At 47.0% G+C, this 24,893-nt stretch overlaps 1 protein-coding gene across 2 annotated transcripts in view; it reads left to right on the top strand.

Annotated features, from left to right (window-relative positions):
* The window catches only part of cobl (cordon-bleu WH2 repeat protein), a 751,655-nt gene that overhangs the window by 609,452 nt on the left and 117,310 nt on the right, over nucleotides 1-24,893 (top strand). The gene's annotated exons all lie outside the window — the stretch shown is intronic.

The following is a 24,893-nucleotide window of genomic DNA, read 5'->3' as shown; positions in this document are numbered from 1 at the left end:
TCATGCTCAGTTCTCATTAACGTCTTGATCTTAGCGCTCATTAGCTTACCGCTCAACAGGTGGGCCAATATCGGTTCCAGTCTAATTCTCAACCATGTTTGGCACAGGTTTTATTCGGTACTTAAAGGGGAGGTGCATTAATGCTACAGCACCTGATGCTCAATCCACTTACAGCTTCACCTGGAAGAAAACAGCAGAGGAAGCAAATGGCTGAGCCTCAGCATAGGGAGAGAACCCACAGATTCTGAGACGCGGCTGTTGAGGCACTGGTCGTGGCTGTGGAGAGGAGCCAGAAGCCTTGCCACACACATCTCAAAAGCTCTGGCAGGAGATAGCCGCCTATGTGACGGCGAGCACTGTGGTCTCCAGTGCCAAAAGAAGTTTCATGACCTCACACGGCAGGTCAAAGAGACTGAAGGCTTCAGCAATTTCCATATCCCACCATCTACACCACAAGCCTCACACACACATTGCACCACCGGCCAACAATCTCTACCTATCACCACTCAGACCACACAATCATAACTTGACTTCACCCTCACAACCTTATCAATGTGGCAATACTCACACCCACATCTCATATCTTGCGCACACTGACAGCTATTCAACTCTGGCAGGCAAATCACCCAAACACATTGCATCACACACACTTCCCTTTCTCTTTCAGGCCAAGGAGGGAGCAGCGGTAGACAGACGGGGGGCAAGCTGCCATCCAGGATCACACTGACCTGGAGGACAGAGTGCTGGAGATCAGGCAAATCATGGAAGCCATGGCAATCGGCGAGGTTAAACCCCTTGGGGACAACAACTGTGCTCATCCTAATCCTTCTCACATCACACTTCCCCCTCATCCCATAATCTTTTCTCAATTGCATGCATCATATTTTGTTTTCCTCCCCACTCCCCTCACCATAATCTGACTCTTGTGCCTTTCTGCTTTTAACTAATGAAGAACAAGCACCTGGGCAGCCTGTCTCCAAGGCGATGCAGGAGAGCGAGCGGGGAGAAGAAGAATAAGCAGACGCAGCATCACTGTATCTGTCACTCACAGACACCAGCTCAGAAACTGGCACTGCTCCAACTTTAGAGAATAATGTAGAAGCGGGATCTGCAGAGGGTGAGGCACCAGGGCACGATTGGGCTGCAGCAAGGCCAGGGAGAAAGTGTAGCTCAGGGGTCAGCTACCCAGAAGGTGAGTTCTGCTGCACATGATTCAGATGAGGACCTCGATGGGGCGGCCTTCAGAAGAAGGGTGAAGGGCATGCACACCAAATTGCTAGGTGCAATGGTAAACCTACCAGAGAGCCTCTTGGCAATGTCTCCAACATTGCAAAAGGCAGAGCATGGAGCTCAGCCTGGAGACGATGGAAAAGTCCCAAAGAGACCGTGCTGACTCAGACATGATGCTGCGTGTGATGGGTGATGTCACAGCTGCCATTGCAGCACAGGTGGAAGCAACCCAACGTAAGGCTGCAGCGGAAGCGCAGACTGCTTTCATTTAGTCTCAGCTTGATGCAATCCACGCTTAGACTGCTTTCATGCAGTCTCAGCTTTGTAATGTATGCAACACTATGTAACCAGCATTCTACCGCCACCAGAGGGCATATCTGTTGGAGTCCCAAGGGATCCCAGCATCCTTTGGGAGCACTGTATATAAGCAGGTCTCCCATGCTGTACCTGCACACTGGAGTTAGAATAAAGAGACAAAGGTCACACTTACTCACATCTACTGCGCTCAGTCACATTGCTTTAGTTAAGACATAACAACTGGCGATGAGATAATGAACCATGCAGAGAATGCAGAGAACTGTTGGTATCCTGGAGAGATTTTCAGAAGAGGACGATTGGGAGGCCTTCATGGAGTGACTCGACCAATACGTCGTGGCCAACGAGCTGGAAGGGAGTGTGAACGCTGCCAAATGAAGGGCAATCCTCCTCACCGTCTGCGAGCAACAACCTACGGCCTCATGAAGAATCTTCTTGCTCCGGTGAAACCAACAACCAAATCGTATGAAGAACTGTGTACGCTGGTCCGGGAGCACCTAAATCCGAAGGAGAGCGTTCTGATGGCAAGGTATCGATTTTATACATGTCAACGGTCTGAAGGCCAGGAAGTGGCAAGCTACGTCGCCGAACTAAGGCGCCTTGCAGGACATTGCGAATTCGGTGGATTCCTGGAGCAAATGCTAAGAGACTTTTTTGTGCTTGGCATTGGCCATGAGGTTATCCTTCGCAAACTATTGACTGTTCAAACACTGAACCTGAGCAAAGCCATAACGATAGCCCAGGCATTTATGTCCACCAACGATAACATCAAACAAATTTCGCAGCATAAAAATGTTTCGGCAAGTACTGTACACAGAGTAATGTCACTTTCAGGCAGGAATGCATATGGCAGAACGTACACGCCTGCAGCTGCACGACCTCAGATGACTCAGAGTCCGCCATCAAGCGTTAATGCGAGGCAATTGACACCTCGTTGGCGCTGCGGAGGTGATCATCGAGCCCATCAATGCCGCTTCAAACACTGAGTGCAATGGCTGTGGAACAATGGACACCTCCAGCGAATGTGCAGATGAGCTGCAAACCCTGCAAACCACCACGTTGCAGAGGAAGACCGATCCATTGCGGATCAAACTGAGGAGCAGAAGTGTACCACGAAATGTCCACCGATCATGTTAAAAGTTGAACTGAACGGAATTCCAGTATCCATGGAATTGGGTGCGAGTCAGTCTATCATGAGCAAAAGGCCTTCGACAGGCTGTGGAGCAACAAGGCACACAGGCCCAAGCTGAGCTCTATTCATACCAAGCTGAGAACTTACACTAAAGAGCTGATCCCTGTAATTGGCAGTGCAGCAGTAAAAGTCTCCTATGATGGAGCAGTGCATGAGCTACCACTATGGATTGTACCAGGAGATGGCCCCACACTGTTTGGCAGAAGCTGGCTGGGAAAAATCCGCTGGAACTGGGACGACAGCCGAGCGCTTTCGTACATCAACGACACTTCATGTGCCCAGGTTCTGAGCAAGTTTCCGTCGCTGTTTGAGCCAGGCATCGAAAGTTTCTCGGGGGCGAAGGTGCAGATCCACTTGATTCCCAGTACATGACCCATCCACCATAAGGCACGGGCGGTGCCATATATGATGCGAGATAAGTGGAGATCAAGCTAGACAGGCTTAAAACGAGAGGGCATCATCGCACCGGTGGAGTTCAACGCGTGGGCAAGTCCGATTGTTCCGGTTCTCAAGGGCGAGAGCACGGTCAGAATTTGTGGGAACTATAAAGTAACGATTTTCGTTGCACGACCAGTACCCGCTACCCAAGGCAGACGACCAATTTGCGACGCTGGCAGGAGGGAAGACATTCACCAAGTTGGACCTGACCTCGGCCTACATGACGCAGGAGCTGGCGGAATCTCCGAAAGGCCTCACCTGCATCAACACACACAAAGGTCTGTTCATCTACAATAGATGCCCGTTTGGGATTCGATCAATCGCGGATATTTTTCAAAGGAACATGGAAAGTCTGCTAAAGTCGGTTCCACACACCGTGGTTTTCCAGGACGACATATTGATCACAGGTCAGGACACCATCGAACACTTGCAGAACCTGGAAGAGATTCTAAGTCGGCTAGATCGTGTGGGACTCAGGTTGAAACGCTTGAAGTGTGTTTTCCTGGCACCAGTGGTCGAAGGGAGAAGAATCACAGCATACGGCATCAGACCCACCGACGCCAAGCTGGAGGCCATCAAGAATGCGCCAAGACCACGGAACATGACGGAGCTGTGGTCGTTCCTGGGACTCCTCAATTATTTTGGTAATTTCCTACCCGGGTTAAGCACCTTGCTAGAACCTCTACACGTGTTGCTACGCAAGGGAAATGACTGGGTATGGGGGAAATCACAAGAGACAGCTTTTGAGAAAACCCGAAATAGGTTATGTTCCAACACACTGCTTGTTCTGTATGATCCTTGTAAACATTTAGTGGTAGCTTGCGATGCGTCTTCATACGGGGTCGGCTGTGTGTTACAACAAGCAAACGAATCGGGAACATTGCAACCGGTCACTTATGCGTCCAGGAGCTTGTCCAAAACCGAAAGGGCCTTCAGCATGATTGAAAAAGAAGCTCTGGCATGTGTTTACGGGGTAAAAAAAAATGCATCAGTATCTGAGGATATAAGGATATAACGAGGATACATGAGGATATAACGAGCATGGTGGATAGAGGTGTACCAATGGATGTGGTGTATTTAGATTTCCAAAAGGCATTCGATAAGGTGCCACACAAAAGGTTACTGCAGAAGATAAAGGTACGTGGAGTCAGAGGAAATGTATTAGCATGGATAGAGAATTGGCTGGCGAACAGAAAGCAGAGAGTCGGGATAAATGGGTCCTTTTCGGGTTGGAAATCGGTGGTTAGTGGTGTGCCACAGGGATCGGTGCTGGGACCACAACTGTTTACAATATACATAGATGACCTGGAAGAGGGGACAGAGTGCAGTGTAACAAAATTTGCAGATGACACTAAGATTAGTGGGAAAGCAGGTTGTGTAGAGGACACAGAGAGGCTGCAAATAGATTTGGATAGGTTAAGCGAATGGGCTAAGGTTTGGCAGATGGAATACAATGTCGGAAAGTGTGAGGTCATCCACCTTGGGAAAAAAAACAGTAAAAGGGAATATTATTTGAATGGGGAGAAATTACAACATGCTGAGGTGCAGAGGGACCTGGGGGTCCTTGTGCATGAATCCCAAAATGTTAGTTTGCAGGTGCAGCAGGTAATCAGGAAGGCGAATGGAATGTTGGCCTTCATTGCGAGAGGGATGGAGTACAAAAGCAGGGAGGTCCTGCTGCAACTGTATAGGGTATTGGTAAGGCCGCACCTGGAGTACTGCGTGCAGTTTTGGTCACCTTACTTAAGGAAGGATATACTGACTTTGGAGGGGGTACAGAGACGATTCACTAGGCTGATTCCAGAAATGAGGGGGTTACCTTATGATGATAGATTGAGTAGACTGGGTCTTTACTCGTTGGAGTTCAGAAGGATGAGGGGTGATCTTATAGAAACATTTAAAATAATGAAAGGGATAGACAAGATAGAGGCAGAGATGTTGTTTCCACTGGTAGGGGAGACTAGAACTAGGGGGCACAGCCTCAAAATACGAGGGAGCCAATTTAAAACCGAGTTGAGAAGGAATTTCTTCTCCCAGAGGGTTGTGAATCTGTGGAATTCTCAGCCCAAGGAAGCAGTTGAGGCTAGCTCATTGAATGTATTCAAGTCACAGATAGATAGATTTTTAACCAATAAGGGAATTAAGGGTTACGGGGAGAGGGCGGGTAAGTGGAGCTGAGTCCACGGCCAGATCAGCCATGATCTTATTGAATGGCGGAGCAGGCTCGAGGGGCTAGATGGCCTACTCCTGTTCCTAATTCTTATGTTCTTATGTTCTTATCTGTTTGGGCTGAAGTTCAAGTTAGAAACTGACCATAAGCCACTCATATCGCTATTCTCAGAGCAAAGGTATCAATATCAGTGCCTCTGCTCGGATCCAAAGATGGGCGCACATGCTGTCTGCATATAACTATGTAATTCGCCACAGGCCAGGCACAGAGAACTGCGCTGACGCCCTCTGTCAGCTACCATTGCCCACCAGCGGGGTGTAAATGGCATAGCCTGCAGACTTGCTCTCAGTGATGGATGTATTTGAAAACGAAAAGTCACCTGTTACGGCCCGCCAGATCAGGACCTGGACCAGTCAGAATCCTTTACTGTACCTTGTAAAAAAACTGTGTCCTCCATGGGAGCTGGTTCAGCGAACCTGCGGAGATGCATGACGAGATCAAGCCATTACTGCAGCACAAAGACGAAATGTCCATACAGGCAGACTGTCTTTTGTGGGGTAATAGCGTGGTTTTGCCCAAGAAAGGTAGGGAAACGTTCATACGCGACCTACACAGTACCAACCCGGGCATAGTAATGATGAATGTTATAGCCAGATCCCATGTGTGGTGGCCCGGCATCGAATCAGATTTGGAGTCTTGCGGCGCCAGTGCAACACTTGCTCTCAACTGAGCAATGCACCCAGAGAGGCACCGCTAAGTTTGTGGTCATGGCCCTCCAAACCGTGGTCTAGGATCCATGTTGACTTCGCTGGGCCGTTTCTAGGCAAAATGTTCTTGGTTATTGTGGATGCTTATTCAAAATGGATTAAATGTGTAATAATGTCTATAAGCACTTCCACTGCCACCATCGAAAACCTACGAGCCATGTTTGCCACGCACGGCCTGCCTGATGTCCTTGTCAGTGACAATGGGCCGTGCTTCACCAGCGGTAAATTCAGGGAATTCATGACACGCAATGGGATCAAGCACGTCACATCTTCCCGTTCAAGCCCGCATCCAACGGCCAAGCTGAACGGACAGTCCAAACCATCAAACAAAGCTTGAAACATGTGTCGGAAGGCTCCTTGCAGACCCGCCGGTCCCGAGTCCTGCTCAGCTACCGCACCAGACCCCACTCGCTCACCGGGGTTCCTCCAGCCAAGCTGCTCATGAAAAGGGCGTTCAAAACAAGGCTCTCTCTAGTCCACCCTGATCTCCAGGATCATGTTGAGGGCAGGCGGCATCAACAAAGCATGTACCATGATCGCGCAAATTTGTCACGCGATATTGAAGTCAATGACCCTCTATTTGTACTCAACTATGGACATGGTCCGAAGTGGCTTGCTGGCACTGTCATAGCCAAAAAAGGGAGTAGAACCATAGAAACATAGGGCCCAAGTTTCGGGCCGCATCTAAAACGGTGCAGCCCGGACCTGGACGCCCGTTTTTCGCGCCACAAAGTGCGCATAAAAAAAACTCATCTATTCTCCGGCTCCCTGCAGGTCCTCTGGAGCTGGGCGCGGTGCAGCACGAGCTGTGGAAGGCGGAGCCGGGTCCCTGCGCTGAAAACAGTGCCGGGACCTCTGCACATGCGCGCTACAGTGGGCGCGCATGTGCAGTAGCTCCAGGCGCCCAAAACTGTGGGAGGGGCCCGAAGCACGCAGCCCCTAGCCCTGGCCGAATGGCCTCACTGGGCTTGCGTTGATAAGGCTCATCTCCTAACCGACCCGACTTGACTCCCGCTCCCCGGACCCGACGTGACCCGACCCCCGCTCTTCCCACCCCGCCCCGGCGACCGGCCTCCGCTTCCCCCCCCCACCCGGCGACTCGACCTCCGCTCCCCCCCCTCCCCCGGCGACTCGACCTCCGCCCCCCCCCCCCCCCCCGGTGACCCGACGTCCGCGACTCTCTCCCCCCCTGACCTCCGCGACCCCTCCCCCCGATCTGCGCAACCCCCTCCCTGCCGATCTCCGCGTCCCCCCAGGACCCAAGACCCGACGCCACCTACCTGTAAATCCAGCCCGAAGTCTTGGGCCCGGCCGTTCAGCCTCCTTCTCTCCCTCCCCTCCCCTCCCCTCCCCTCTTCTACCTTCCTCCCTCCCCTCTTCTTCCTTCCTCCCCTCCCTTCTCTCCCCCTCCCTTCTCCTCCCCTCTCCTCCCCCCTCCCCTGTTCTCCCCCTTCCCCTGCTCCCTCCCCCCTCCTCTCCCCTCTCCTCTCCCTTCCCCCTCTTCCCCCCTCCCCTCTCCCCCCTCCCCTCTCCCCCTCCCCACTTCCTCCCCTCCCCCTCCCTCTCCTCCTCCCTCCCCCTCCCCTCTCCTCCCTCCCCCCTCCCCTCTCCTCCTCCTCCCCTCTCCTCCCCCTCCCCTCTCCCTCCCTCCCCCTCCCCTCTCCTCGCCCCTCTCCTCTACTTTTCCTCCCCCAACCCCCCTTTACCTCCCTCCTTCCTGCCTCCCCCTCTCCCCCCTTCTCCCCCTCCCCTCGCTGTCAGAAACACAGACACTGACAGACAAAGAGTGAGAGACACACACACAGACAGACAGAAAGATAGAGACACTGACAGAGACACACTGGGGGGGCCATCCCAGCACGCTGTTGGAGGACTCCCGGTGCTGCACTCGGTAAGTAGAAAATGTTTTATTTATTGATTTTTTAATTTTTTTTATTTTTTATTAATTTTTTTTGGTTGATTTATTGATGTATTTATCATTTATTATTGATGATGGCTCTTTATTTGTAAAACTGAAGAGTTTAATGTTTGTAAACTTCCCTTTGAACCCAGCCCCCCCCATTCCCTACGCCTGATTTCGAACCTACGCCTGATTTTCTAAGTGTAGACAAGGTGAGCGTACAAAAATCTGCACTTACTCCATTCTAAGTTAGTTTGGAGTAAGTTTTCGCTGTCTAAACTTTCAAAACAGGTGTAAGTGGCTGGACACGCCCCCTTTTGAAAAAAAAATTCTGTTCCAAACTGAAACTGTTCTAACTGACTAGAACTGGAGCAAACTAAATGCCGAGAATTGCAATTTCTAAGATACTCCATTCTAAACCAGTTGCTCCAAAAAAACAGGAAAAACTCAGGCCGAAACTTGGCCCCAATGAAAATAGGTGCAGGAGTAGGCCATTCGGTCCTTCGAGCCTGCACCACCATTCAATAAGATCATGGCTAATCATTCATCTCAGTACCCCTTTCCTGCTTTCTCTCCATACCCCGTGATCCCTTTAGCCGTAAGGGCCATATCTAACTCCCTCTTGAATGTGTCCAATGAACTGGCATCAACAACTCTCTGCAGTAGGGAATTCCACAGGTTAACAAGTCTCTGAGTGAAGAAGTTTCTCCTCATCTCAGTCCTAAATGGCTTACCCCTTATCCTTAGACAATGTACACTGGTTCTGGACTTCCCCAACATCGGGAACATTCTGCATCTAACCTATCCAGTCCCGTCAGAATTGTATATGTTTCAATGAGATCCCCTCTCATCCTTCTAAACTCCACTGCATAAAGGCCCAGTCGATCCAGTCTCTCCTCATATGTCAGTCCTGCCATCCCGGGAGTCAGTCTGGTGAAACTTCACTGCACTCCCTCAATAGCAAGAACGTCCTTCTTCAGATTAGGAGACCTAAACTGAACACAATATTCCACGTGAGGCCTCACTAAGGCCCTATACATCTGCAGTAAGACCTCCCTGCTCCTATACTCAAATCCGCTAGCTATGAAGGCCAACATACCATTTGCCTTCTTCACCACCTGCTGTACCTACATGCAAACTTTCAATGACTGATGTACTATGACACCCAGGTCTCCTTGTACCTCCCCGTTTCCTAATCTGCCGCCATTCAGATAATATTCTGCCTTCGTGTTTTTGCCCCCAAAGTGGATAACCTCACATTTATCCACATTATACTGCATTTGCCACGAGTTTGCCCACTCACCTAACCTGTCCAAGTCACTCTGCAGTCTTTTAGCGTCCTCCTCACAGCTCACACCGCCACCCAGCTTAGTGTCATCTGCAAATTACACTCAATTCCCTCATCCAAATCATTAATGTATATTGTAAATAGCTGTGGTCCAAGTACTGAGCCCCGCGGCACCCTATTAGTCACTGCCTGCCATTCTGAAAAGGACCCGTTTATCCCGACTCTCTGCTTCCTGTCTGCCAACCAATTCTCTATCCACGTCAGTACATTACCTCCAATACCATGTGCTTTAATTTTGCACACCATTCTCTTGTATGGGACCTTGTCAAAGGCCTTTTGAAAGTCCAAATACACCACATCCACTGGTTCTCCCTTGTCCACTCTACTAGTTACATCCTCAAAAAATTCCAGAAGATTTGTCAAACAGGATTTCCCTTTCATAAATCCATGCTGACTTGGACCAATCCTGTCACTGCTTTCCAAATGTGCTGCTATTTCATCTTTAATAATTGATTCCAACATTTTCCCCACTACTGATGTCAGGCTAACCGGTCTATAATTCCCCATTTTCTCTCCCTCCTTTTTTTAAAAAGTGGTGTTACATTAGCTACCCTCCAGTCCATAGGAACCGATCCAGAGTCGATAGGCTGTTGGAAAATGATCACTACTGCATCCACTATTTCTAGGGCTACTTCCTTAAGTACTCTGGGATGCAGACTATCAGGCCCCAGGAATTTATTGGCCTTCAATCCCATCAATTTCCCGAACACAATTTCCTGCCTAATAAGGATTTCCAACAGTTCCTCCTTCTCACTAGACTCTCGGACCCCTAGTATTTCCGGAACGTTATTTGTGTCTTCCTTCGTGAAGACAGAACCAAAGTATTTGTTTAACTGGTCCGCCATTTCTTTGTTCTCCATTATAAATTCACCTGAATCTGACTGCAAGGGACCTACGTGTATTTTCACTAATTTTTTCTCTCCACATATCTATAGAAGTTTTGCAGTCAGTTTTTATGTTACCAGCATGCTTCCTCTCGTACTCTATTTTCCCCCTCCTAATTCAACCCTTTGTCCTCCTCTGCTATATTACAAAATTCTCCCAGTCCTCAGGTTTGCTGTTTTTTCTGGCCAATTTATATGCCTCTTCCTTGGATTTAACACTATCCTTAATTTCCCTTGTTATCCACGGTTGAGCCACCTTCCCCGTTTTATTTTTACTCCAGACAGGGATGTACAATTGTTGAAGTTCATCCATGTGATCTTTAAATGTCTTTTCCACCGTCAACTCTTTAAGTATCACTCACCAGTCTATTCTAGCCAATTCACGTCTCATACCATCGAAGTTACCTTTCCTTAAGTTCAGGACCCTAGTCTCTGAATTAACTGTGTCACTCTCCATCTTAATAAAGAATTCTACCATATTATGGTCACTCTTCCCCAAGGAGCCTCACACAACAAAATTGTTAATTAGTCCTTTCTCATTATACACCATCCAGTCTAGGATGGCCAGCCCTCAAGTTGGTTCCTCAACATATTGGTCGAGAAAACCATCCCTAATACACTCCAGGAAATCTTCCTCCACCGCATTGCTATCAGTTTGGTTAGCCCAATCAATATGTAGATTAAAGTCGCCCATGATAACTGCTGTACCTTTATTGCACGCATCCCTAGTTTCTTGTTTGATGCTGTCCCCAACTTCACTACTACTGTTTGGTGGTCTGCACACAACTCCCACTAGCGTTTTCTGCCCTTTGGTATTCCGTAGCTCCACCCATACAGATTCCACATCATCCAAGCTAATGTCCTTCTTTACTGTTGCATTAATTTCCTCTTTAACCAGCAATGCCACCCCACCTCCTTTTCCTTTCTGTCTATCCTTCCTAAATGTTGAATACCCTTGGATGTTGAGTTCCCAGCCTTGGTCACCCTGGAGCCATGTCTCCGTGATGCCAATTACATCATATCCGTTAACTGCTATCTGCGCAGTTAATTCGTCCACCTTATTCCGAATACTCCTTGCATTGAGGCATAGAGTTTTCAGGCTTGTCTTTTTAACACCCTTTGCCCCTTTAGAATTTTGCTGTAATGTGGCCCTTTTTGCTTTTTGGATTGGGTTTCTCTGCTCTCCACTTTTACTTTTCTTCTTTCTATCTTTTGCTTCTGCCCCCATTCTACTTCCCTCTGTCTCCCTGCATAGGTTCCCATCCCTCTGCCATATTAGTTTAACCCCTCCCCAACAGCACTAGCAAACACTCCCCCTAGGACATTGGTTCCAGTCCTGCCCAGGTGCAGACCGTCCGGTTTGTACTGGTCCCACCTCCCCCAGAACCGGTTCCAATGTCCCAGGAATTTGAATCCCTCCCTTCTTCACCACTCCTCAAGCCACGTATTCATCTGAGCTATCCTGCGATTCCTACTCTGACTAGCACATGGCACTGGTAGCAATCCTGAGATTACTACCTTTGAGGTCCTACTTTTTAATTTAAGTAGAGTGTTTCAGGTCAAACTCGCAAATGGACTTACTTGCAGAAAGCATTTGGACCAAACCAAACTGCGATTCACAGACTGCCACCAGCAACCTGAAGAGGACACCACCAACTTCGACCCTCCGACACACACACAAGTGGCAACCGACATCACGGTTGACCACAAAACTGAACTCATCATCTCCTGCAGGCCAGCAAGGCTAGCTGCACAGCAGCCCAGCGAAGGCCCAACGAATTCACCTGCATCTGCATTTGTACCGAGACGCTCGACTAGGGAGCGGAAAGCCACAGATCATCTGTAAATAAGTGTACTATTGCCTTTGCTAGGGAGTGATGTTCTGTATGCAACACTATGTAACCAGCATTCTACTGCCACCAGAGGGCGTATCTATTGGAGTCCCCAGCATTCTTTGGGAGCACTGTATATAAGTAGGCCTCCCATGTTGTACCGGCACTCTGGAGTTAGAATAAAGAGACTAAGGTCACACTTATTCACGTCTACAGTACTCAGTCACATTGTTTTTTTTAAGACATAACAAGCTTGATGCCACCCAATCTCAGACTGCAACCATCATGGCTGGGTTTACCAGTGTACACCAGCCAGGACTTGCAGGGTGTCACAGCAACCCAGCAATCTGTGCTCCATCAGCATTCCTGTTCCACCACTGCCACTTGGCCATTGTCCTTGTTGCTACCCGTCAGCCAGCCAGCTCAGATTGCTGTCGCCTATGCCAAGGTGGTGCAGTCTAAAGCCGGACCTTCTAGGGCCACACCTTCTTGAACTCATCCAGCAAGACCATCTGAAATCTCCCCCCATGGAAACTCAGCAGCCTTCCATCATCATGCTGCAGCCACTGGGGGAGCACTATGTAAGAGCACGAGATCAGGAAAGGGCACACGAATGACAGGCACCAAGGGATTGCACAAGTCTGATTAGTTCATATCGTATGTGTAAATTCATTTTTGATAAATTTATTATTTTTGTTTGGAGTCTTTAGTGGTGGTTCTCATTTAAGCTTTGTGCCCAGGAGGACACTGATGTTCCATGACAAAGGGATGTGATTCTGGGGATGTGGTGAGCAACGGGCATCTGGAGTTTCATTCGTTCGAATTGGAAATGAAGCGTTCACTGAGAGCCCATCCGGAAGGGGGATTGGCTGCCTGTCTCCTCTCTCTTCCTCCTCCTCTCGCTCGTCCTCCTCCTGAGCTGGTCCCATAATCCCTGGTGGCAAGGGCTGCGTCGTCATGATGGCCAAGTTGTGAAGCATGCAGTAGACCACCACGAAATGGGACATTCGCTCCGCCAAGTACTGGAAGGTTCCTCCTGAGGTCAAGGCAGCAGAACTGTTGCTTCAGTAGCCCGATAGTCTGCTCGATGATGTTCCTGGTGGAAGCATGGCTCTCATATGAGTGCTGGGCAGTTGATGGTTCCCTGCACCATGGGGAAACAAGCTATCCTGACAAAGCCACATGCACGCTCGTCCTACTTCTCTCTGATCAGAGAGAATAAAATGTAGTCCTTTCTCCAGGTGTAGAGAGCCTCAGTGACCTGCCGGAGGCAGTGATGGATGGCAAACTGAGATGTTTGCTATGTCTCCTGCAACAGACCGGCTCGCAAAGAAATTGTGGGCCACAGTGACCTTGACTGGGAGATCCATGTTCGCCCTGCTCTCAAGCTGCAGGTCTAGTTGCAGGAGGTAGTTGGAGTTCTGTGACCACCACCTTGGTGAAGTGGAGCCTCCCAATACACTGCTGCTCGCTTAAGTGGATGTAAGGGAAGAGCTCCCTGAAGACCCTAGGTGGGGAAGGCCTCCTGTTGAGATCCCTTCTGGCCCTCCTCCTCCCTCTGCGCACATCTTCTTGTCCTCGCTGCCCCCGCTCCCTCTCCCGAAGATACTATAGCATGAGGGTGACTGCCAGTAGAACCCCCAGAAGGAGGCCAGTTGACCCACCGTGTCTTTGCTGGCTCTTTGAAAGAGCATCGTGCTTAATCCCACATCGCTGCATTTTGTCCTTTAAGTTCCTCATCCTCAAGTACCTGTCCAACTCCTTTTTAAAAATGTTTATGGCGTTAACTTCCACCACCTTTTCAGGTGGCGCGTTCCATAGCCTGACAATTCACTGAGTGACAACATTCTCATCTCCCCTCTAGATCTTTTGCCAATGAATTTGAATCTATAACCCTAAGATATTGACCCACTCGCCAGAGGGAATGTTTTTTCTCTATCTACTATATCAAAACCTCTCATCATCTTGGAAACATCTATTAGGTCACCTCTTAACCTTTTCTGTTCCAAGGAGAACAGTCCTAACTTTTCCACCTTCTCCTCATAACTGAGTCCTTCATCCCTGGTAAACCTTCTCTTCACCCTTTCTAAGGCCTTTGCATTTTTCATGAAGTGTGGACCCAGATTTGTCCACAATACTCCAGCTGAGGCCAACCATGGGTCCATAAAGTTCCAGCATAATCTCTTTGCTTTTATATACTATTCCTCTACTTATAAACTCAAGTAATCCATGTGCTTTTTAAATCATCTTATCAACTTGCCCTGCCAGCTTTAAGGATTTGTGTATTTGGACACCTAACTCGGCTCATCTACAATTCTCAAAATCGTGCCATTTATAGTGTACTGTCTTTCAATATTAGTCCTCTCAAAAGTTCATCACTTCACACTTCTCCTCATTGAACTCCATCTGCCCATTGTTGGAACTATGGATTTAAAATAAAACCAGGGCAACTACTATATGTGATATAAAAACAGAAAATGCTGGAAATACTCAGCAGGTTAGCAGCACCTGTGGAGAGAGAAACAGAGTTAACGTTTCAGGTTGATGACCTTTCATCAGAACTGCAAAAGTTAGAGATGTAACAAGTTTTAGGCGAGGAAAAGTGGGAGATGGGAGGAAAGATCAAAATGGGAGGTCTGGCATCGGGTGGAAGGCAGGAGAGATTAAATGGCAAAAGGGATGATAGTGCAAGGCAAAGGGGAGTAGTAATGGGATGAGTAAAGAAACAAAAGATGGGTCTAGAGGTGGTGCAAATGGCAACAACAGAATTATTACCAGCATCTGCTGTCTGAAAAAGTAGGAGTAAAATATATGATCTGAAATTATTGAACTCACTGTTAGTTCGGAAGTTTGTAAAGTGCCTAATTGAAAGATGAGGTGCTGTTCCTTGAGCTTCCATTGAGCTTCATTAGAACAGTGTAGGAGGCCGAGGTGGAGTGGAAGCAGGGCGGAGAATTAAAATGACAGGCGACTAGAAGCTCAGGATTACGCTTGCAGACTGAACATAGATGTTCAGCAAAGCGATCACCCAATCTGCATTTGGTCTTCCCAATATAGAGGAGATCCCATTGTAGGAGAGTGAATACAGTATACTAAACTGAAAGAAGTACAAGTAAATTGCTGTGCCACCTGGAAGGAATGTTTGGGACCATGGACTAGAGGGAGAGAGGAGGTGAAAGGGCAGGTGTTGCATCTCCTACACTAGCATGGGAAGGCACCATTAGAATGCTGGAAATACTCAGTGCTATTTCATGAGGCTTGTTTCTCCAGCTGCAGAAATATTGGGGATAATTCCCCCCCGCCCTCCAAAAAAAGGGTAGGTTGGGGTTGGGTGAGATGTAAAAATTTTAAAAGTCTCAACCCGTCCCCAATCTGCCCACTTTCAGGGTTACTGGAGATGGCACAGCCAACCTACTCCCAGGATTATGTTATGTTCTGTGGCATTGCGTGCTCTAAATGGATGCCCTAACAGAGTGCAGTCAATAGCCCCACAACCAACGATTCTGTAAAAACAATTATTGCCCCCTCAGTCATCAATCTGGGACTGCTGTTGAGGTATATAAACCAAGCTGCCCTGGTGAAGAGGACATTGGTGACTTGCCTTGTACGGGAATGTGCAACAAATCGTATATCTGTCAAAAATCCCCTGCGGCTTCCTGTGATGAGGCTGACCCATAAAACTCATCGTTTCTGCCATAATCAGAGCTGCCCAAGCTGTGGATCTTGGCTGCAGATCCAGCTGCAGCAATGAACAGAGCTCCTACACAGTTTCATGACTAAAGTACAGCCTTCTGAGTCATAAATCCGAGGAAAGATCATGGAAAGCATGCCAGGGTGGATATATCTTGCTGGATGGTGTACTGCCAGAATGATCTAGCTCTCTGGTGCTGCCTGATTTATCTGGGTTCCCTTACAGCCTCCAAATGCTCTTCTTCCTCCAATATTTATATCTGGTAGAGTGCAATTTCCAATGGGCGTCCATTTTGCAATCTACAGTAAATTGCACCCTAATTATGTTTAACTACAAGGCTCTTCATTAGAAAATGCAGGTGAAGACATCCCGAGTAAAACAGTGGAGAAAAGAAAATTCAAGTATCTCGAGTAAATCCCAAGAAATGGGCAAAAATTTACAAAAGCAATCTCAGCTTCAGCTAGTTTCCTTTAAACAAGTACTTCCACATTGAGTAGGTCCTGGCAACTGCGTCTGTTATATACCGCTGTACAGTGAGGGTACATAGGAAGGCGAAAGTAATGTCATCTGTCCTAACTTCATGATTTACATATGTCTGCCACACAGAGGGTGGGGCATTCCTTCAACTCACCCGATGACATAACGCTTGTGCGACAGATACCTGGTGGATTTAGGATCTGCCCCCACAGAAGCATAGATCTGATTTCAACACGTTCCTTGGATCAGGGATTTGGGGCTCGAGCAACACAAAACAATGGAGAAAAATTAATCTGCACAACAGAGATTAAATAACAATGCAGACCGACAGATTTAAAATTGTACTGATAAGATGGCCATCATTAACATTTGATAAAGTCCCCATTGAAAAGAATTCTGAATTCTTACAAACTTTTCAATTCATAGTAAATTAAGAAAATAAATGTATGTATATAGAAATATATAATGTAAATTTAAAGCTGTTGTGTGATTACACTAATATTTATCGAAAAAAATACAAATAGTTGAATTAGTGATGATAGGAAATGCTATCTGAGTCATGTACAAGCGATTCAATCACTCGTGGGGTCCTGATCTCAGTACGTCATTGTTGTTCCTGTTTTTATTCATTTTGTATTATGGCCACCTCAATATGGGTAGGTACTGGCCTTGATTGTCTCAAGGGAGGCCATTTCCTCTTGGATGCTAAATGGATAGCTGGTGATTTAATCCTTAATAAAGGTGGAAAATTATTTTTAATAATTGTTATTTGATGCCATGAAGTGGTATTTTACATTAAATAGCATTTTGAAGAAATCTGTGAATCATGAGTATTAATACACAAAACTAAAATCTATCAAATATATTTGACTTCTGTTGATAATTATAATTCCACAAGCATAACATTACTTAGACATTTGTACACAGTGGCCAGGAAATTGGACCAATTTGTGCTGGCTGTTAAGGCAAGTTTTGAAGAAAAAATAGTGGTGGGTCATATAGTGGCCGTCATTTTGGCAGGTCAGCAGGGCTGTCATTGCCTGCATCGCTGCAGAAATGGAAATGAGGCAGATTGTGACGTAAATGAGTGTGCAACGCTGATTTGACGCATGATCTGCCATTTTGGATGTCGCTCCATTTAATGCCGTTTCCAAATCACGACCAGCCATGTATTCAGCAGCAGAAAGGACCCTCCACCAGCGGATTTAAAGAGATCATCAACAACTTGCATCTGACTTGCTTTTTCATTTCTACTGGCTCTGTGTAAGTTTGTGCAAGTGTTTGGAGCTTTCTAGAGTTGTTTAAAGTTGGTGAGGTGACAGGGAGTGGTGTTGCAAGTGGACAACATCTTGTTTCTCATTTAAAGGGTTCTGCTCACACCACTTGCCCCCAGTCAATAGGGGCTCTACTTGCAGTCTCCCTCGTGCTTTAGTACAAACATACGAACAATGATGGACAGGTAAAGACCATCTGATTCATCGAGCCTGTCCCACATAATTGCGATACCTTGTGTATCACAACATATACACACCACCCCACCCAAAACCATGTGATCTCCTGGGAGAGGCAAAAAAAAAACAGGCCTCTTTGGGGGAAAAAAATCTGGGAAATTCCTCTCCGATCCATCCAGGCGATCGAAACTAGTCCAGGAGCTCATTCTGGCCATTAAATTCTCTGCAATAACAACCTTCTGTAAGAGGTGAGCTCCGCCACTGCCAGAAACAAATCTGTCATGTGTGTACTTTTGGGATCACTAGCCGCTAGATGGCGTCACTGTTGGAGCCCAAGTACCGTGCAGCCCAAGTATAAAAGGCCAGCCATTTTGTATATTAGTCACTTTGGGCCTTAATAAAGCAGAGCCAAGGTTATACCTCTTGGAGTTAAACAGTACTCAGTCTCACAGTTATTGCATACACAACAAAATCCAGCTTTCGTTTAAAGGAATTCAGCGAGTCTGCATCCACCACATGAAACGGCAGCTTGTTCCAGAGGTCTACTATTCTCTGTGAACAGAACCACCTCCTGACATCTAACCTAGATAGAAACATAAAAACATAGAAATTTACAGCGCAGAAGGAGGCCATTTCAGCCCATCGTGTCCACGCCGGCCAACAAAGAGCTGCACGGCCCTTGGTCAGCAGCCCTAAAGGTTACATATAAACCTATGAACAATGACGGTAAAGAACATCCAGCCCAAACCAGTCTGCCTCACACAACTGCGACACCCCTTATACTGAAACATTCTACACTCCACCCCAACCAGAGCTATGTGATCTGGTAAAGACAAAAACCAGATTGAAAACTCAGGCCAATTTAAGGAGAAAAAAATCTGGGAAATTTCCTCTCCGACCCATCCAGGCGATCGAAACTAGTCCAGGAAATCACCCTGGCTGTATTCTATTCCCTGGAGTATTTACCATTATATCTGCGCCGTCCAACAAAAGGCCATCCAGTCTAATCCCAATTACCAGCTCTATTTAAGTGCCCATCCAACCATCTCTTAAAAGTGGTGAGGGTTTCTGCATCCACCACTCTTCCAGGCAGCGAATTCCACAACCCTCTGCGTAAAGAAGCCCCCCCTCAAACCTGCTCTAAACCTTCCGCCAATCACCTTAAAACTATGCCCCCTCGTAATAGACCCCTCCACCAATGGAAATAGGCCCTTACTATCCACTATGTCCAAGCCCTTCAATATTTTGTACACCTCAATAAGGTCTCCTCTCCACCTCCTCTGTTCCAATGAGAACAAACCCAGCCTATCCAATCTGTCCTCATAACTAAGATTCTCCATTCCAGGCAGCGTCCTAGTAAATCTCCTCTGCACCCTCTCTAATGTAATCACGTCCTTCCTTTAATACAGCAATCAGAACTGCACGCAGTTCTCCAGCTGTGGCATAACCAAAGTATTATACAATTTAAGCATAACCTCCCTGCTCTTATATTCTATGCCTCGGCCAATAAAGGCAAACATTCCGTATGCCTTCTTAACTACCTTAGCCACCAAGCCTGCTACTTTCAAGGATCTGTGGACAAGCACTCCAAGGTCCCTTTGTTCATCTACACTATTAAGTGGCCTACCGCTTAATGTGTATACCCTTTCCTTATTAGCCCTCCCAAAGTGCATCACCTCACACTTCTCTGAATTAAATTCCATTTGCCACTGTTCTGCCCACCTGACCAGTTGATTGATATCCTCCTGCAGCCCATGACTTTCCTCTTCATTATCAACCACACAGCCAATTTTTGTGTCATCAGCGAACTTCTTAATCATACTCCCTATATTCAAATCTAAATCGTTGATATATACCACAAAAAGCAAGGGACCCAGTACTGAGCCCTGCGGAACTCCACTCGAAACATCCTTCCAGTCGCAAAAACATCCATCAATCATTACCCTTTGCTTCCTACCTCCAAGCCAATTTTGGATCCAGCTTGCCACTTTGCCCTGTATCCCATGGGCTTTAATCTTCATGACCAGTCTACCATGTGGGACCTTATCAAAAGCCTTGCTAAAGTCCATATATACTACATTGTACGCACTACCCTCATCGACCCTCTTGGTTACCTCCTCAAAATATTCCTTTAGATCTAGCCTTATACAACTTAAATTTGTGACCCCTGGTCCTGCGAACACCGTCTATTCCCTTCATTATCTTATAAACCTCAATCATATCCCCCTAAGTCTACGCTGCTGTAGGGTATAGTGTCCCAATTCTTTTAACCTATCTTGATAACGAAGATGCTTTAGACGTGGAATGAGTCTAGTGGCACTCATCTGCACCCTTTCCAGAGCCTCAATATCACCCACCATGTGAGGAAACCAAAACTGGACACAGTATTCCAAGTTTGGCTTGATTAAGGTCTTGTACAAGGACAAAACAGTACACCTCATCTTATACTCTATTGTCCTATGGATACACCGCAGCACCCTGTTTCCTCTAGTTATCACTGCATGGCATTGCTCATGTACCTTTAAGGATGTACGCACTAAAATGCCCAAATCTCTTTCTATCTCCATCATCTTTAATGCTTTTTCCTGGAGAATGTATGAATGTTGAGCATTTGCCCTGCCTACATGCATAATAACGCTGCACTTATCTAAGTTATACATAATTTTCCAGTCTTGAGTCCAATCTCCCAACATATTAAGATCTGTCTCAAGCAGTCGAGCATCTTCTACAGTTCTAACAGTCGCACAGATCTTGGTATCATATGCAAATTTGCAAATTGTTCCCCCAACCCCAAAATCCAGATCATTAATAATGTAGAACAGGGAGATGGAGCGGAGACAGCGAAGAAGAGGACAAGATGCTCGAAGAGGAGGTGCAGAAGGGCGCTAAGCAGGAGGCCTTACCCATCTTAAGATCTTCCAAGAGCACTTCTACCTGCACCTAAGCTAGGAGCAGTGTATTAGGAGGATCCGCTTCACCAAAGAGGTGATCACAGAACTCTGCCACCTCTTGAAACCGGATCTGCAGCCTCAGAGCAGGGCGACGACGGCTCTGCCAGTGGCCCTGAAGCTCACCATGGCCCTCAATTTTTTCTCCACCGGATCCTTCCAGTCTGGAGCAGGAGACATAGCTAACATCCCCCAATTCGCCATCCATCGCTGTATCCAGGAGGTCATAGAGTCTCTCTACTTCAGAAGAAGGGACTTTATTATCTTCTCTCTAAATAGAGAGAAGCAGGAGGAGCGTACGTGTTGCTTTGCTATGATATCGGGCTTCCCATGGTGTAGGGTACCATCGACTGCACACACGTGGTTTTGCGGTTGCCACATAGTAATCCCGAGATGTTACATAATCACAAAGCTACCACTCAATTAATGAGCAGTTGGTGTACGACCACTCCCAACGCATAATGATGGTAAATGCACGGTATCCTAGCAGCAGTCATGATGCCATCATCCTGCGCCAGTCTGCTATGCCAGCAATCTTCCACCCACCACATCCAACCTGAAGGTGGCTGCTCAAAGAGGGCGATACGCTGCACACCTGACGCTCTGCAACCCCACCATATGTAGCCAGCAGTCACATAATGACAGCCATGCTGCCATGAGGAACCTCATTAAGCAGATCGTCAGGATGCTGAAACAACGGTTCCGCTGCCTTGACCGCTTGGGAGGAGCCCACCAGTGCACGCCAGAGTGGATGTCCCATTTTGTCGTGGACTGCTGCACGCTCCACAACTTGGCCATCATGAGGATGCAGCCATTGTCACCATGGTTTACGGGAACACCTTAGGAGGAGGAAGAGTAAGGGAAGAGGCAGGCGGCAGATCCCCATTCTGGACAGACTGTCTGAGTGCCTCATTACACTCTGGTTCCAATGAATGAAACCTCAGATCGCCATTGCTCAACACCTCCCCACCTTACCATCCCTCTATCACTGAATATCACAGCGTCCTCTTGGGCACAAAGCTGAAATAAAAGCCACTTCAAAACAAACATTTCCAACCATAATTTATAAATGATTATTTTGACTCTTACATAACAAAGTCAACTAATCACTCTTGTGCATTCCCTTAATATCTGTCTTCTGTGTGTCTTTGCCTATTCTAGTGCTCTTACGAATTGCTACCCCAGTGGTTGCAGCATGGCTGGTGGAAGACTGCTGACTTTTCATGGCGGACAATGCAGAAGACCTTGGAGGACGACCTCGAGCAACTCTGGGCCTAGAAGGTCCGGCTATGGAATGCAGTACCTCGGCATGGGTGGCAGCAGTCTGGACAGGCTGGCTGACAGGAAACTGCAATGGCACTGGTAGAGTGGCAGTGGTGGAAATATGAAAAGCTGTCATCCTGAGAGGGGACAGCAGATTTGAACTCCACAGAGACACTGCCACTCCTGAGGTGGTACCTCAGCATTTGTTGGAGGACAGTTTGCTGTACTGCTGTGACACCCTGCAAGGCCCTTTCCACACTTGTAAACCCAGCCATGATGGCAGCAGTCTGAGCTTGCATGTTGCAAGCTGAGCCTGCATGACAACAATCTGAGCTTCTACTGCAGCACTCAGGCGTCGGGTCGCTTTTACTTCTGCTGCAGTAGAAGTGGCAACATCGCCCATAACACCCAGCATCATGGTTAGGTTCACAAGTGCTCTAATGGATTTGCCTCTCACCTCCATCATGGAAATCCTGGGCCCCAAGTTTCAGGCAAAGCCCCAGGCAATGATAGAGCCGGACTCCTCAGTGCTCCTTGACACTGAGAAGAAGCTCTCTGACAGGCCTGCCATTACACCAAGCATTTTTGTGTGCATGCCCATCACCCTTCTTTTGAAGGTTCATCCCATTGAAGTCCTCATCTGAGTCCTGTGCAGCAAAACTTGTATGTGAACTCACCCTCTGGGGAGCTGACACTCGAGCTATCCGTTCCCCTTGCCCTGGCTGTAGCCCTCTCGTGCCCTGTGACTCATCATGTTCAGATCCCACCTGTATACTACTCTCTAAAGTTCACTCAGTGCCATTTTCTGAGCTGGTGCCTGGGCGTGTCAGGTTGAGTGACAGTGCCTCTTCTTCTCCATCACTCTCCTCCTTGAGTTGCTCGTGGACAAGCTGGGCTGGTGGCAGTTCTTAGATGTCTGAAACGAGAATAGCTCAAGGGTCGGGTTGGGGCGAGGGGATTGGGGGAAAGCAAGATGTGCATGCCCAAATCGTCAGCAGCTTGTAAGTGAGAAGAGATTGTGGGATGAGGGGGAAGTGTGATGTGAGAAAAAGGATTATGTATGAGCATACCAGCATCATGAATGCTTTCAGGCGCGCCACGGCCTCATTGATGGCCCCTTCAATTATCTCCACCACAGTCTCCAGCGCAGTAAGGTTGCGCAGACGTGCTTGCTCCCCGTCTGCTTGCTGCTGTTCACGCTGGTTGTGCGCCATCTTGGCCTGGAAGAGAAAGGGAAGTATGTCAGTGAGTGTGGTGCAATGTGTTTGGGTGATGTGCCTGTCATGGTTGAATGGCTGACATTGTTTGCAAGGTGTGAGGCTTGCAACAGTGGTAAATGTGTGAGAGTGAAGTGAAATAATGATTGTGAGGTACGAGTTGTGATTGCTCGAGATTGTTGGTAGCTGAGTGATGGGTGTGGTGCATTGAGTAGTGTGTGAGGCTAGTGGTGCAGTTGGTGGGATATGGTATTTGAAAATGCATTCACTCACCTTGACTACTCGTATGAAGACATTAAACTTCTTACGGCACTGGATCCAGGTCCTGGCCCCAACACTGGTGGCACTGACGGCTTACACTCTCTCCTCCCATTGTCTTCTGATGTTCTGTCTCGAAGACCTGCTCCCTTGCGGGTAGAGGACCTGTCTTCTTCTGTATACCCACTGGACCAAGGCCTCCAGTGCTGCATGTGAGAAGCGAGGTGTGCTTTGTCCCCGCTGTTGTGACATTGCTGCAGCTACAGTGACAATGAAGTGCTTCCGCAACAAAGCACCTCCCCTGTAAAAAGTGCAGAGAGCCTCGACAAACTATTATTGGACAGCAGACTGCACCCGATATTGCGCCTCCTGTTGAACGCTGAGCCAACAGCAGCACATTTAGCACTGAGCTCAGCACTCCAATCAATAATGTGCAGGCAGCACAAAATTTGCGTGCTGTTTGCACTACTTTTAATGGGAGCGGGCAGATTGAGCATCGTGCCTGTTTTGGGGCTTAATCCAGTTTCACCCCCACTATTTCCTGGAATATTTAGCTCCCAATCGTGGTCAGGTTGTAGCCAGGTCTCTCTAATATAACACTGTTAAAATACATGTCAGTATTTCTCATTTATTATTCACACCATTAAGGCTACTTCATTAAATAGCCAGCTTCACTTTGCTGATAAATGTTTTTAAGTGATTACTTAGAGCACATATGGCACAAACCAATAAAACAAACTTCTCTTTTGATATTAAACTGATCATATAAATACTATTCATGTTACAATATTATCTGTGATCTCACATCATCTACACAAGGTTTTAATCAATTTTTAACAACTTTATTCTCCTGCTCTTCTCTAATCACAGTCTATTATCTAATTCAAGAATACATCAGTGTTTGATGTATAGTTACTTTAATTACAACTGTTGTGAATCAAAAAATAAGAGTGCTGCATCAATACACAAGCATTAATAATGGGACAAAATGATAGTTATTTTAGTAAAGAATTCACGTAACTCATTTATGGAATGTGAAACAGTTTTCTGGCAATACCAAGCAGTATTCTGCATTGTGGAAAATGTGATGAGATTCTCATGTGCATTACATCATTTAAATGATGGCTGCTTATTCCAAAGCTTTAATTGGAGCAACACTCTTTATCCTTCAAAAAGGGAAAACTACAAACCATGATGTATGCATTTTAAGATTCTAAATTTTTCATCTTTCTATATATATCAAATACTACTTAGAATAAATATATATGTATTGTGATAAATGTTCATGCTTTTCTTGGTTATATGTCAAAAAATATATAATATGCAATAGAAAAAGTTTGCTTAATGTATAACATTAGTAATTTATTAGCAAAATGCTATAATTATGTTATCATTGTATACCTGTAGTTATATTAATGAAACCAATATGTGCATTATGAGCTTTTCCCCTGTATTTGCATTATATCTACCTAAAGCGTAAATTCAGTAGCTAATCAAAATATTGGTAAATAT

The sequence above is a fragment of the Pristiophorus japonicus genome, chromosome 5 (assembly GCF_044704955.1).
Source record: "Pristiophorus japonicus isolate sPriJap1 chromosome 5, sPriJap1.hap1, whole genome shotgun sequence".
Taxonomy (NCBI): domain Eukaryota; kingdom Metazoa; phylum Chordata; class Chondrichthyes; family Pristiophoridae; genus Pristiophorus; species Pristiophorus japonicus.
Note: the sequence above shows the minus strand (reverse complement) of the source record. Positions and strands in the feature narration are given on the sequence as shown.